Below are 15,659 nucleotides of genomic sequence, written 5' to 3' on the forward strand. Positions count from 1 at the left end.
TGTCAACCTTTTTGAAAGTTATTTTGTATAACACCAAAGCTGTCGTACGTTTTCTACTGCCTGGTTGTTTTTTTTTTTTTGTTTTTGTTTTTTCATGAGTCTGTGTTTGTAATATTGTACAGTATCTTACTGTAGGTAAGGAGTTTATTTTAAATTTTGATAACTTTAATAACCCTTGAGATCAGCATCGAAAGTCAGGTTTTTGTGCTTGTTAAGGGCATGTCTACACTTACCAAAAAACAAAAACACCAAACCAAGACTTTTTTTGTTGTTTCCTTTACTCATTTGCATTTGTTGGCAGCATTGGCCAAAAGTTATACAATATCACAAATCTTAAAGAATGACATCATAAACAATACAGTACTGAAATTTTACTGAAGTTAGTACATTTTTGTGATGTTTTTGCTAATTGTAGATGTGGCTTATTTCCTTAGGTAAAATATGTTGGAGAAGATTCTTTGGAAAAATCTAACCCTGTGAGCTAATAAATGACTGGGTGGGAATTAGGAAATGTATTTCTCTTGCTTTTTCTTACTTTCTTTTAAACCCTTACCTTCTGTCTTAGAATTGATACTAAGTATTGGTTTCAAGGCAGAAGAGCAGTAAGGGCTAGGTGATTGGAGTTAATTGACTTGCCCAGAGGTCCCATAGCTAGGAAGTGCCTGAGGCCACATTTAAACCCAGGACCTCCCAACTCCAAGCCTGGCTCTCTGTCCACGAGCTCTCTAACTGCTCCTCTTTCTCCTACTTTTCATGCAATCATCTCCCCAAATTTCAGAAGCTTTATATGTGAGTCGATGCATTGAATCCTGTTAACCAACTAAATTTTATCTGAAGGGCAAGCCATCTAGGCTGGTTTTTTTTTTTTTCAACAGAAATACAGACTCTGTTATATAAGAGCCTTGCTATGAAATCTCACTTTAAAAATTAGTTTTCCTTCTAACCAAAGCTGCAGATTGGAAGCTCTGCAGGGAGAACTGATGGGCAAATGGGCTGAATGTTTTAAGTGGTTTATATTATATGAAATGTTCAACAAGACTGTCTTTTTAAAAGAAAGGCAGTATTAACTTTTTTTGGTGAGTCATAAATGGTCATAGGAGAACATTATTTGTAAAATTATAGAAAAAATCCATATAGTATTAAAATACATAAAATAAAATCTCCAGATTATTTTCTATATGTGTGTGTACACACACACACACACACACACACACACACACACACACACACACACGTACAGCCAAACACAGACCACCAAATCAAGTGCAACAATTTCTGGTAGTTTCATTTTTTGGAGTCATACCTTCCCCAACCCCTCTAGTAGTAAGTGATTATTTTCATTTAAATTTTTATTAAAAAACAACAATATCGATGGAAGAAGCTTTACATGGGGTATAGTATTACAGCATCTTGCACTTTGTAGTACCTCTCTATGTGTATGCAGATTTCTTGTACTGCATTAAGGAATGTTCAAGCTAAAGCTCTGCTCAGTCCTTTTGTCTAATAAAATTTTGGATTTTCTTTGTTCTAATACTTGATAAAAATCTGTCATGTTAAATTTGTATGAAAATTGTTCTTTAGCAGGGGAAAGACTTCTTGAGTTTGACAAGTGAAATTTCATTATTATATTTACCCACATTCTTTTAATGTTTTATTTAATTTAGTGTTAACAGGAATTTCGATTCCATTATACAAAAGTTTAATAACTTAATATGCATTTGTTTAGCAACAGAAGGTTGGGCAGTTTTCCAAGACATCAATGATTGATATTCTCCACAATCATCTACTGCTTCATATATTTCTTGGAAATTTTCTGATAAAACATTTCATGAAAAAAGGCCAAAATAATTTTCCCTCTGATTGAGTCATATGTATATTAATATCATTAAATGTAAATTTGGATTATTTTTATCATAAATTATTTTTAGTTTGAATGTCAGTATTCCTTTAATATTCTGTAATTTCAAAAGGATATTTTTTACAAAGACAGAATTTGCTGAAAATAGTTTGTTAGCATTAAGATTTTTCCTTAACAGTCTTGTAAATATTTAAAATCTATATTGTTGCAATCCTTCATGTAGCTTTTCCCCCAATAGTGCAATCTCATACATTTTACACAGACTGATAACCCAGTCTTTGAGGAATATTAAAATTTGTTAAGTAAGGCTCTTTTGTCTTATTTTATTGTTGTTTTTTACAAATTTAAATAAATGAGAATTTAGGGTTGACTTAGCATGACCAACTTACTAACTTCATCAGAGGCCAATGTTTATGTCAATTGCATAGTTGTTCTTTGTCAGTAAATTATGATTTTCATTTTAAAATCATGAAGCACTGTTTTTAAAACAATAAATCAGTCTGATTACTTTTAAAAAGTGCTAATGTGAAGTTTGCTGATTATAGCTAAGATCCAAAAACCTCAATATGTTTTCTTTAGATGATTTTTCCTATTTACATATATGGAAAAACAATGGGAATTAAGTGAAAACAAATGTCATTGGACACCTTAAGATGTAAACATGAAATAATTTTTATTTTAAAATTTAATACATCTCTTAAATAATACTGTGTGAATTATTGTCTTGTGTACACCCCCACCCCCATTTTCTTATTGAAATAGCAAAAGCTAGTTTTCCCTCAAATGCTTTGATTTTTATAGTATATACTTTTCTCACACCTGGAAAGGCAACCATTTAAAAATTTGTTTTTGGGTTGCCATGAAGATTTTTAAAAATCTTTCTACATTAACAAAATGTTTGCAAAAAACTGGTGTGAATACTGTTGTTGAATAATAACATGTAAAATGTAAATTTAATTTTCTCATTTTAAGAATGATGCATTTTACATTTATTTAATTTGCTAAGGTCAGTTTTATGTTATTAAACTTAGTTTGTTTAAAAGATTTTTTTCACAATGAAAAGCAAAAAGTATCTTTTTATGTTACTGCTTCCATTTATCACAGATATTGTTCAAAATCCAGAAAGTATTCTCAAAAAGCATAACTGATCTATCTATCTATCTATATTCCATCAGAGTTTTGGTTAAATTATTTTTTTCTGATTTTATTGTTGTTTTTATCTAATATTTTCTTTTATAATAGCCACCACTTTTTTGAGTGTTCATAGGGATATTCTTCCTTCATATCTCACTCCCTAATATTCTGGATTTTTAATATCATGTGTAATTAGACAGTATACCTTTTATTTCTGTGTACTTTTAAAAAATGCCTTTCACTTTTTGTCATGGATATAAGCTATTTCCATTCACAGAATCACCATCAATAAAAATGTGAAGAGTGGAATGTCAAGGAGGAACTTTGATTTACAAAAAAGGAATATCTAGTTTTGGAGAAAATCAGATTTTTGTTTACAGTTCTTCACAGATGCAAATGACAGCAGCTATTAAAGCTAATCTCAAGTAAATATACTTTGGTAATTGTCCATTGTCATGAGCTAGTTTGTTTAAAGAGAACATAATTTGAAATCAGAAGACCTGGATTTTGAATCCCAGCTTTGCTATTTGCTGACTGGGTGACCATGGACAGATTACTTTTTTTCCAAATCCCAATTTCTTCAGCTTGAAAATAGGAATAATAATGCTTCCCCTGCCAACCTGATAGGTTTGTGTGAGGATCTAAGGATCTAATGTTTATAGAGCACTGTACAAATACCAGCTGTTATTCAACACGTTTATTATATGGACTTTGTGTATAATATGCTATATATGGAAGACACAGGTAACTATCCACATACATGTTCTCTCAGGAGCTTTTAACATTTATAAAAGGGAGAGAAAGGACATGTTCTGGGTGCAACATTTTAGGAAAAACATTGATAAGCTGGAAAATGTCCTGAGAACGGCAACTAAAATAGTGAAGGGTCTCCAGTTTGTGCCATAGGAGGATTAGATGAAGACCTGGAGGGAAATGAGACCTGTCATTGTGTATTTGAAAGGCTGTTATGTGATAAGATAGGTGAAATTTGATCATTTGGCCCAGGGATCAGAGCTTGAAGCAATGGTAAGAAATTAAAAAGAGGCAAAACATCCCAATAATTTAAGTTACATAAAAATGGAATGGGCTATCTTAGGGGCAGTAGTGGTTTTCCTGTCAGTGGAGGTCTATAAGCAAAGGTAGGATGATCAGTTGCCAAGTATGTTTTAGAGCACAGGTATCAAATGCTACTGTCAACTTGCTGGAGTGCACTGAACCAGTGCAATGTAATTGAGAAATGTTTAACAAAATAAATAAAAATACAATAAAACATAATGTTACTTTGTGGTTTTCTAAGTCAGATATGTAGATGGCCTTCATATTTGTTTGAGTTTATTACCATTGTTGTAGAAGATGACTTTTTTTCATGTGTAGGTTTGTGATTTTATGCACATAGATAAATAGGAATTAGAACAAGAAGTTTTAGTAAAATGAAATAGTCTAATTCAATCTATACCTGAAGGAAAATTGCCTCCCAGACACCCTGAATAAGAACTTCTTGAAGTCTTCCCTTGAAATCCTATAATGAATAGAAATCCAAATTTATTCCCAAGGCAGCCCATCCTATATTTAGATAACTAATTGTGAAGTATTTCTTTATATCATGTTGAAGTTCACTCTCTTTTGTGGATAATGGAAGGAACACTGAATTTGGGCCTATGAAACCTAGATTTGAATCCTGTCTGCTACTTAATACCTGTGCTAAGACCTTAGCCAAGTTACTTGGATACTGTGGGTCTCAGTTTCCTTATCTATAAAATTAAGAGGTTGGCCTACAATACCTGAAAAGGCCCTTTTCAGTTCTAGTTCTATAGCTCTAGGCTTTTATTCATTTATTGTTCCTAGTTCTTCCCCTTGGGCTTGACACAGGGCAAATCTAATCACTTTGGCACATGAAAGCCCTTCAAATACTTGATAGCTTTTGACTTTTTTTTTCCCCTCCAAGCTAAACATTTATGGTTTGTTCAACTTATATCTATGTGGCATATCCTCCATTTCCCTCACCATCTCTATTGTTCTTCTCTCTGTGCATTCCTACTTGTCAACATCCTTCCTGAAATGTAGCACTTGGATTTGAGCATAATATTTTAGTTGCAGAGTAGTCATCAACTACTCAGTTTTGTAAATTGTGCCTCCATGCAGCCCAGTGTTTGCTATGTTCACTTCAGTATCACATTGTTGATTTATATTGAGTTTGTGGTACACTGAAATCCCTTAAATCTTTCACATAACTCATTTGTAGCCACAGCTCCATCATGTATCTGGGAAGGTGATTTTTTTTTTTAATTCAGAGGACGAACTTATTAAATTACACTGTTGCATTCAGCTTTTGGGTGGCATAGCAACTCAAATTGAATCTTTATTCTTTAATATTACCTAACTGTCATAACCTGACATTTGAAAATTTGGGATCAAACTGTTCAACTAATTCCAGCTTCACATAACTATTGTCAATCTAGTCTAAATATTTCCATCTCTTATCAAAGGATCTCTTAGAAAAAGTTGTCTATATGCATTACTTTCATTTCTTCACCTAATTTCTCAAACCTTTGCAGTCTAGCATCATTAACAAACAAATCGTTTTCTCCAAGGTTATTAATGTCTTATTTGCCAGAACTCCTGTTGATTTCTCAATCCTTATCTTCCTTAGACTGCATTAGTTGGAACTGTTGACTACTCCCTCTTCATTGCTCTGTTTTCTTTGATTTTTCAGGACATTGCCATCTTCTGCTTCTGTTTGACTGGTCATGCCTCTGTGAATCATCACAGTTTTCTTAGCCCCTTTGTATGGATGTATTGAAGGATCCTCTCCTAGCTTCTTTACTCTGTTATTTATCTTAACAGCTCCTGTGTATTCAAATATTACTGACATGCAGATGACTCCTAGATCTCTTATCTCTTCTGAACTTACAGTCCCACAACACCAATTAATTACTACTGGACTTTTCCAACTATGTGTCCCCTAAGTGTCTCAAATTCAACATGTCCAAAACAAGTTATTTACCCCCTCACCCCATTAACTTTTTCATTTCTGGCAAAGGCACCACCATCCTTCTAGTCACTTAAGTTCACAACCTTGGAGTCTTACTTGATTTTTCTCTCATACTCTTTTCTCACATCAGTTCAGTGGCCAAGTCTTACCAATTTTACCTTCACATCTTTTATATCAGTTTCTACTATCCATTACACAACTGCCGCCTTAATTAAGCTTTCATCTCTCACCTGTACTACTTCTTAATTGGTCTCTTAGCTTCCAGTCTTTTCCCTTTCCAGTTCATCTTCCACACAATTGCCAAATTAATATTTTGACAGCATTGGATTGAAATTGTCACTAACCTACTCAATACATTTCAGCAGTTCCCTTTTATCTCAAGGATAAAAATAACCGTGTTTTACAGTTCTTAATGATTGGATTCCATTTGTCCATACCAGACTTTACTTTCCTACATGCACTAAAACATTCCAACCAAGTTGATCATCTTGTGGCTTCCTGCATCTACATAGGTCCTGTGCCTAGAGAATACACTCCTCACCTCCACCTCATATAATTTTATAATTTCCTTCAAAGCTCAGCTTAAGTCAACCAATAAGAATCTTATCCCAATTCCATTAATTTTAATGAGATTAATTTTTATTTAATTCTCCTGGAGATTTTTTGGTACATATTTTATAGTTTTATGTGCATGTATTTTATGGAGTAGAATGTTATTGTTTAATCTTCATGTTTCCCTAGCATTTAACATTAGCACCAGGCACTTAATAAATGTTTATTAAAAACAGATCAGTGTTGTCAAACTCAGAAAAAGATTCCTGCAGGCTATTTACTGACTTAGCTCTTTGTCCATGATGAATCCTTTCCCATCAAATATCAGTGATGCATATAAGGTTTAATTTGGTTCCTTGTGTTAAATTCTCTAAGCCAATTTATTATTTTTACTTTGCATTCTATATAAACATGAGGCCATCAGTTTTATTGCTGATTATCTTATTGCATTTTGCCTTCCTACTAATGATTTTCTCCCTACTTCCTCTATTCCATGCTATTTGGCTTGGCAGATAAATCTAAGCAGTTTTCTCCTTAACCTTTCCATTTAAAGCCCCTTCAATTTTCAAGACTTGGGCCATGTTTAGTTGCACTCCGTTTCTGGCCAAAGACTCATTTTTGCTTGTTTCCAATCAAAAAAGACATATATATTTGATATATATTTGATACACTTATCCATAAAGAAAAAATATCCATAAAGAAAAAATCAGTCCAAAATTTCAAGAAAGCTTATGACATCAAACTAAGCAAATTGAGCTTGGAGTAGATTTTGCTATTAAAAAAGGGCAATTCTATATCATGGTGGATTCAGATAGTGGTATAGTTTCTGTATCAATGTAGATAAATGTTTAGAGTAAAGAGAGGCATATATTAAAGTCCTAGAAAAGGAACTTCTTTGAAGGTTTTAGTTAGGTGTAACCCATATGGTCTAGAAAACCATTTTTCTGCTCTTGTGACCTCTGTGGTTAAAAAGTCAGGCTATTGGACTTCCACCTCATCTTTCTCTTACTCTTCAATATAAACATTTGCTTCTGCACTTTAATGTAACCTGAGTTGGAGTATAGGTTAAAATAGAATCTGTAATTCCACAATATTAAAGCAGACAAGCCAACTGAATTAATACTCCATTCCTCTATGCTTTCGACTACAATATTTTGCAAGACAAAATTCAGGACACACAAAATTCAATTGACATTGAACCATGGTCAATTCTTTTTGCAAAACCACTAAGAGCTTACTTTGTCTTGCAATATGATGTGTCAAAAATCTTGAAGTCACAGAAAGTATGATATACAACCATTTCTACATCTAAACAGTGTCCCCACCCATCCTCTTGAATTTTGAGGAAAAGAAGCATGGAATCTTAACCTCCAGGTCATTTCTCAAATCTCATGCTCGGACATATTAACTAGAAGTTCACTTTCTAAATCTACCTGATTGGAAATAGTTCAATGAAAACACTTTCCCTCCAAAGCCTTTGTTTTCCCGAGATTTCATACCTTTTAGGAATGCTTTATAGATTCTTTTTTTTTCAAATTATTAAACATTTATTAATATTCATTTTTAATTTATAGATTCTTTCTGGTAGTATTCTTTGTGGGACAGTTAAAAAAAATCTAGAACTCCGCCCCCCTCCCCCGCATCCCATGAATCTAAGTCCATTCATTTTTAAAAATTGTTTTATTTTTTCAATCAACAAAAATCCAACTCCTACACTCCATCCTAGTCACAAGGATATATAGTTAAGCAAGATAAATTTTGACATCCATGTCCCTCATTCCCTCAACCAACCCACCCTGCCAAGATGTATTTCAATCTATACCAGCAATGGGCAAACTTTTTAAAGAGGGGGCCAAAGGAAAGGAAATGCTCATCTGTCAGTCAGTCTGTTTCTAAGGCAAATCTTTCGAAGTTTCATTGCATTCGTCAGATTAGGAATGTGAGGAGGCTGGATAGAACATTTCAGGGGGTCCATATCTGGCCCATGGGCCATAGTTTGCCCATCACTGATCTATACTCTTAGTTCAACTTTCAAGAAAATAGGGAGCATATTTCATCGTGACTCCTCTTGGGTGATTATTATGCTGATCAGAATTCTTGTCTTTCAAGATTATAATACAGTTATATAAATTAAATGTCCTGTTATGTTCACCTTACTATGCATAAGTTCATACAAGTCTTCCCAGAGTTCTTTCAAACTATTCCCTTCACCATTTCTTCCAGCATAGTAGTACTCATCAAATTCATATATCCCAACTTGTTCAGCCATTCCCCATTGATGGGCACGCTTCTAATTTTTTGCCACCACAAAAAAGGGGCTGTATTCTTTACATCCTTAGTTTGCTTTGCCTTAGAACTAACCTCTCCTTTAATCTACCTTCTCTCTAATTTCCCCTTCTCCCCTTTCCCTCCTGCTTTCTTATTGAGTGAAATGTATTTGTTTACCCAACTGTGTATTCTTCCCTCTTTTGACCATTTCAGATTAGTGTGAGGTTTTAAGTGTTGTCTACTAACTCCCCCCTCCCCCATTTCCTCATTAGTATTGACTTCTTGCACACTCCAAGTATGTGATTCCCTAACTTTCCTATTTCTTCTCCCCCAACCCAGGATTCCTTTTATCCTCTCTTTTCATTCTTTTAAGATCATTAAGATATAACAGAATTGTCCTTGGGTCATCGCATTGCTGCTAGTACAGAAGCCCATTACATTCGATTTTACCACAGTGTATCTGTCTCTGTGTACAATGTTCTTCTGTCTCTGCTCCTTTCGCTCTGCATCAATTCCTGGAGGTCTCAAGACAATTCTGAGGGACTTATGGAAAAGAACGCTACTCACATTCAGAGGAAGAACTACAGGAGAGGAAACACAGAAGAAAAAGAACTGCTTGAACACTTGGGTTGATGCGGACATGATTGGGGATGTAGACTGGAAGCTACCACACCAATGCAACTATTAATAATATGTAAATAAGTCTTGACTGACCACACATGTTAAAACCAGTGGAAATGCGAGTTAGCTATTGGGGGGGGGGAGCTTGAGGGGGTGAAGGGTAAAGTAAAAACATGAATTATGTAACCATGGAAAATTTTTCTAAAAATAAAAAATTAATAAAAAAAAGATATAACAACTACTCCTAGGTCTTCTAATTGAACTCTCTTTGATGATGATAGGTTTCAGATGTGTATCACCTTCCCCTATTAGAATATAGGCAGTTTATCTTTGTTTAGTCCTTTTCTGATTCTCCATTCATGTTTGCCTTCAAAATTTTTCTCTTTGACTCTTAAATTAGCATGTCAGAGTTTCTCTGAAGCTCCAGTCATTTTTTCAAGAATGCTTGGGTTGGGGGCAGCTGGGTGGCTCAGTGGATTGAGAGCCAGGCCCAGAGATGGGAGGTCCTAGCCCTTATCACTCAACTGCTCTGCAACCAATCAGCATTGATTCCATGACAGAAGGTAAGGGTTAAAAAAAAAAATACTTGGAAGTCCTTTATTTCCTCAAGGATCTTACCCCCCCCCCCCTTTTTAGATTTATACCCAGTTTTTGTGGCTAAATTATTGTTCTTAAACCTATATCCTTTGTCTTCTGAACTATCAAGCCCTTTGTACCTTTATAGTTGTGGCTGCTAAATCTATGGTTGACTGTGGTTCTTTGGAAATTAAAAATTCTCTTTCTGATTGCAGTATTTATGATTTGACTTGGACTCTTTGGACTCTGGCCTTAATTTTCTTGGGAGTTTTCATTTTTGTTTTGTAAGTGGGATTATTTTTGTTTACTCACTTCCAATTTACTTCTTGACTTCAGAGTTGACATTAGGTCTAAGCTCTGCACACTTGTGAAGATGTCTGAGCTGGTCCTAATGCTTTTTTGAGGTAGTAAGTGCTTTGTTATTCCAGGCTGTCTGTGACAGTTTAAACTGGAAACTTGCACCCTGTCAGTGCTCCAGAAAGGATCTGGTCTAGGGCAAAGTCTGATCCTTCCTCACCTTACCCCACCCCAGGCCAAGCACTGCAAGTCCCTGACCTGAGTTTGCATCTGAGCAATAATAGACTGCTGCTAGACTCAGCCACTCTGGTCTGAACAACAACTGTAGGGTTTCCTTTGGTGCAGAGATTCTGCCTTGGTTATTCCTCTGGAGACTTTAGATTGGGCTAAGGGCTGGAATGAAGACCTTGTTCTGTTTGGGCTCTAAGCCACAGCTGCAGCTTACTACAACAGGCATCTTCAGAAGAGTGAAGGCACAGAGGCAGAAAAGCATGAGATATATTTAGGGAGTAAATTGAGTAGTCCATTTTGGCTGAGTGCCAGCAAACTGTTGGGTTTGAAGAGGTGAGTGTCAGATAAAGTTGATGCAGGCTGTGATATTTCTTGAGTGTTAGATTACAGTGTTGGTCTTTATAAGTCAATGGGGAACAGCCATTAAAAGTTCTTGGGCAGTGTAGTGATATTCATGCTGTGTAGTAAGAGGTGAGTATTCCAGAGATGTGCAGGATATAACAGTTAGGTGCTTTACTTATTAGAGATAAGGGATTGTGTTAGGCTATTGCAATAGCCCAGCAGAGGTGAGGGAGGCCTAAATAACTGATGTGACAGGCTGCAGGAGTAGAATTGATCGGACATGGCACTTTCCTTGGACATATGTGTCAAAAAAAATGAAAATGGTTGAGATCACAGAAAATTGCAGGGCTGTTAACAAGGGAAGGGAACACAATGGAGAAAGGATGACATTAAATGTTTAGACAAGTTGAGGTTTAGGTGCTAGTGGCATGTGGTAGTTGGAAATGAGTTTGAAACTTGAGAATGAGGTCAGGCCTAGAGATAAAGATTTGGATGAATGAACTGTTAGCTAGAGAGAGATATGTGTGGGCCAAGGACAGAGTCTTAGAAAAAATGAATTAACTAAATTTTAGCTCTAGCCTAGCTTTTTTTTTTTTTTTTTTTTTTTTTTTTTTTGCTGTTGTTTTGGTGTAGTATGCTTTGATAAGAAGTTTTTCCTCAGGGCAAAGAGCATCAGTTTTATATCCCTCAACTGCTGTATATTTCAAGTGAGATGCTCCAAAGATATCTCAAACTCAGTATGTCTAAAAAGGAGCTTACTTTCCTCCAAAACTCTTCTCTTATCCAAAATTCCCCCATTTCTGAAGAAGACACTACCTTTCTTTTAATCTTTCAGGTTTGCAACTGTAATTATAAAATTCAGACTTTGGTCCTTAGAATTTAATAAAGTTAATTAGAATTACTTGGATAAGTAAAAGATGAGAAATAGAGAGATTAAGGGCTAGGTTAGCTTCCCACATGGCAGATCCTGTGGTACCCCAGCAGTCGCTTCCTTTACAGGACACCAGAGATAGAAGAGGAGAGAACTTCCTTGGTCAAACCTTTTGCCCTCTTTTTCATGTCTGGTTCAAATTCAGAGTCAACATAGCCTATGTAGGAGATGTAGGTATATGCAGGTGTGGCTTGACTCCAGAAAGAAGAAAGGTTAAGTTTCCTTCACACACACTCCCCCCTGATTCTTTGGAAGACTAGCATGTTAAATCTCCTCACCCAGGCTTTTTAGAAGATGCCAGGTCTCCCCAATGAATCTACATATGGAGCATCTACATTAAAGATTCTCTTACTAGAGGGGTATAAAATATTGCACCTTACATAGAGGGAGTTACAACAATTTAGGGGATAAGAGGGAAAGAAAGAAAGAAAAAAAGACCGATAGATGCATTGACAAAAAGCCTACTAGAGGTTACTCCTCTTTGGCATAAGAGTTTATATCCAGAATAAATGATAGGTCATTATATTCCAAAGTTCGTTCTGGATCTCTTAATGTAGTGTGTGGTTTCTATAGGCATTCTTATGATACCTCCAGATTTGGGTGTTGGTGATTTTCTTTTCCTAAAATTGTGTTAAAAGATCTTAAACTTTGGATTTTAGGATAATTATACATAACGTTGGCATCATCCTTTACTCTTCATTCTCATTCACCCCAAATATCCAGTAAGTTGCCAAATCTTGCCATTTCTCCCTCTGGATTATAAGGTGTTTTTTTTTTTTTTTTTGGTTGACCCAGGATCAACAAAATTGTTTTTAGGGAAAAAATCCCAACTTGGTAGCTTTCATTATAATTACTTTTCTTTGTAATCTTGTATTTTACTTTATGCATTTAAAAACATTTTGAGGGTACGTAGGTTTTACCAGATTGCCATAACTAAGTTAATACCTTCTGCTTTAACATCCATTTAACATCCCACCACTTCTTTTTTACACAGAGCTATCACATTAGTTCAAATCCTGCTGTCTCTTGCCTAGACTATTTTAACTGATTGTTATCCCTGATTCAGTTTTCTTCATACAGCTTCCAAAATGATTTTTCAGTGACTCTAATCATGCCACTCCTCCACTCAGTAAACTGCCATGTTCTGCTATTACTTCTAAACAACCTGTTTTGCTTCTAAAGCCCTTCATAAACTACTCTGTAACCTCCCCCTTTCCAAATTCATTATATCTTATACCCATTTCCATACTCTATGCTCCAGTCACATATTAGCCTCCCATCTTAATGCCTTTGCTCTGAGTTACACATGCTTGGAAAACACTCTCCTGCCCCATCCTCCCTTTATAGAATGCCTCCCTTCAAGTACTTTCTACTTAAAGCCCTTAAAGCCTTTCTTGAGCCCATCAACTACTACTAGTGCTTTACTTATCTTGTAAGCAGTTTGTATTTATTCTGTTTTATATTTGTTAATCTTATATACTTAAATGTAGACAGGTTGTTTCTCCTGATGGGATGTTATCTTCTTGATAGTTATTACTGCATTATTTTCTGTATCACCATTGTTCCTCACATAGTAGCCAATAAATATTTGTTGATTACAAGAATTTTAACGATTAGACAGTTTTATGGAGAAAAACACAATCTTCCCAATTTCACATCAATATTTTAAATGTAAAATGTTCCTATTTTAAACATAAGTAAGCAATGGTTTATATTATTGAGTGCCAGGGATGTTCCATTCATTTTGGACCAGGCAAAGGATGGACAGAATCAATTTATCTAGCTGGAAGCAGATGACCTCTCTTCCTTTTAAATGACCAGATAGAGAAAGTTATTTTAAAATATCCGTAGGAGGTAGCTGGGTAGCTCAGTGGATTGAGAGCCAGGCCCTGGATTCAGGAGGTCTTGGGTTCAAATCTTCCCTCAGATACTTCCTAGCTGTGTGAACCTGGGCAAGTCATTTAACCCCCATTGTCTAGCTCTTAACCACTCTTCTGATTTGAAACCAATACATAATATTGATTGCAAGGTAAGGATTTAAGAAAAATGAAATATCCTGTCTGCCACTAGTTAATTCAAGCGACATTTATTAGGAATTTTGCTAATGTTTTACACTGTACCTTGTGGCTGAGAATGCAAAGTTAAAAAAAATGCAATCCTTCTCCTCGAGGAAAAGTTATTCTGTGGGTTCCAGTAATCAAGTCTCACAAATTTTTATTAGTCCACAAATTGTTTCCATAACAATGGATTACCAGATAAAAGAGGTAGCAAAATAAACTAAAAAAGCATTCCTTTCAACTTCCTATTGTTCTCATTGGGCTTACTCGATAACCTGTTCTCCCCAAAGCTTATCTTCTGGGCTGGACCAGAATCAGTCATTGTCCGGGAGCTCCCCTCTATCCGTGCACAACAGCATCTCCTCTGGGACATACGGTCTCAAAAGGTTGTTGAGGGGGGATGAGAAGTTAACTGACTTGTCCTGGGTCACACAGCCAGGTGTGTCAGAAGCAGTATGTGCCTTCACTTCTAGTGACCAGCTAGCTCTCTTCCGGCCCGGCTAAAAGCCACCACCTTTTCCATGTCACCTTCCCAAAGACCGAAGCGCGTAAAACGTAGGAGACACAGAACCTCTAAGCTAGGTCATTGGCCCAACCTCGCTCCCAATTAGAGTTCCGGTCATCTATACAGAGTGTGACAAGGCCACCCACCGCCCCACTTCCCCTTTTAAAGAAAGGTGCAGGGATCGTCTTCATTATTGCTGCTGAACCTCCGCCGGAAACTCCTGCTCTCCGTGGGGACCTGAAGCAAGCAAAAAGTTCTCCCCAGCTCCCTACCATATTCATCTCCCCAACCCAGTCCAGGCACTTCTGTGCGCTTGCGGGATGGGCTTAGCCGCGAGATGGGTGCGGCGGGAAGAAGGGAGCGGGATCGCGCGTACGTCCTCGTTGCTTAGATACGGCGCGAAACAATTGTGACCCCTCCCCGTGACCTGTGGCTGGGTTTGTAGGGTGATCTCGAGGAGCCGCCGTTGGCCCACATTTCCAGTGAATCAGGAGGAGCGGGTAAGAGCTGCCCCAACAGCCCCGGTCCCCCTTCAGAAGCCACCCATGCTCTCAGCTCCAGCTGCCTTTACGGCTATTCCGAAGCTGCGCCCCGTCCTCCGGAAAGTCCGAGCGCCGCAGTTTGACAGGTCTCTCTGCTCTGGCGTCCGGATCCTCCCCATTCCTAGGGAGGAGGAGGAGAAGGAGGAGGAGGGTTGGTTTCCTGGTGACCACTAAGCTTCCAGCCCAGGGAAGAAGTATCTGCATGGTACCGCCTTGCCGGAGTGCTTTTCTCTAAGGGGAGAGAGATTGGGGGCGGTTGTTGTTCAATTCATGTCCGACTCTTCAAAACCCCCTTTGGAGTTGTCAAAGATACCAGAGTGGCTAAGCCATTGCCTTCTCCAGCTAATTTTGCAGATGAGGAAGCAGGGTTAGGAGGGTTAAACGACTTGCCCAGGGTCACATTTGAATTCAGAAAAATGAGTCTAGCTGACTCCAAGTTTTGCGGGGGATGTTGGGAAGTTCACAATCCTGCTTTATGATCCCTCCCCTCCCCAAATGACCGGGAGTCTTTAATACTTGCAGCCAGCCCCTAAACACACACACACACGCAACACACACCCGTGTGAGAGTCTCACCTCCTCTCCCTTCTCTCCCCTCCCATCCCCTCCCCGTCCCTCCCTTCTGCCCCGGGCCTCAGGATAATTAAACCACCCAGGTAAAAGATTCTCTCCTCTTCGAACATTTAAAGCAGCGGGCCTCTTAATTATCTCCGAAGGACATTTTATTTTATTGTTTTTCTTTTCAAAGCTTGGG

This window comes from Gracilinanus agilis, chromosome 1 (genome assembly GCF_016433145.1).
Source record: "Gracilinanus agilis isolate LMUSP501 chromosome 1, AgileGrace, whole genome shotgun sequence".
NCBI classification, from domain to species: Eukaryota; Metazoa; Chordata; class Mammalia; order Didelphimorphia; family Didelphidae; genus Gracilinanus; species Gracilinanus agilis.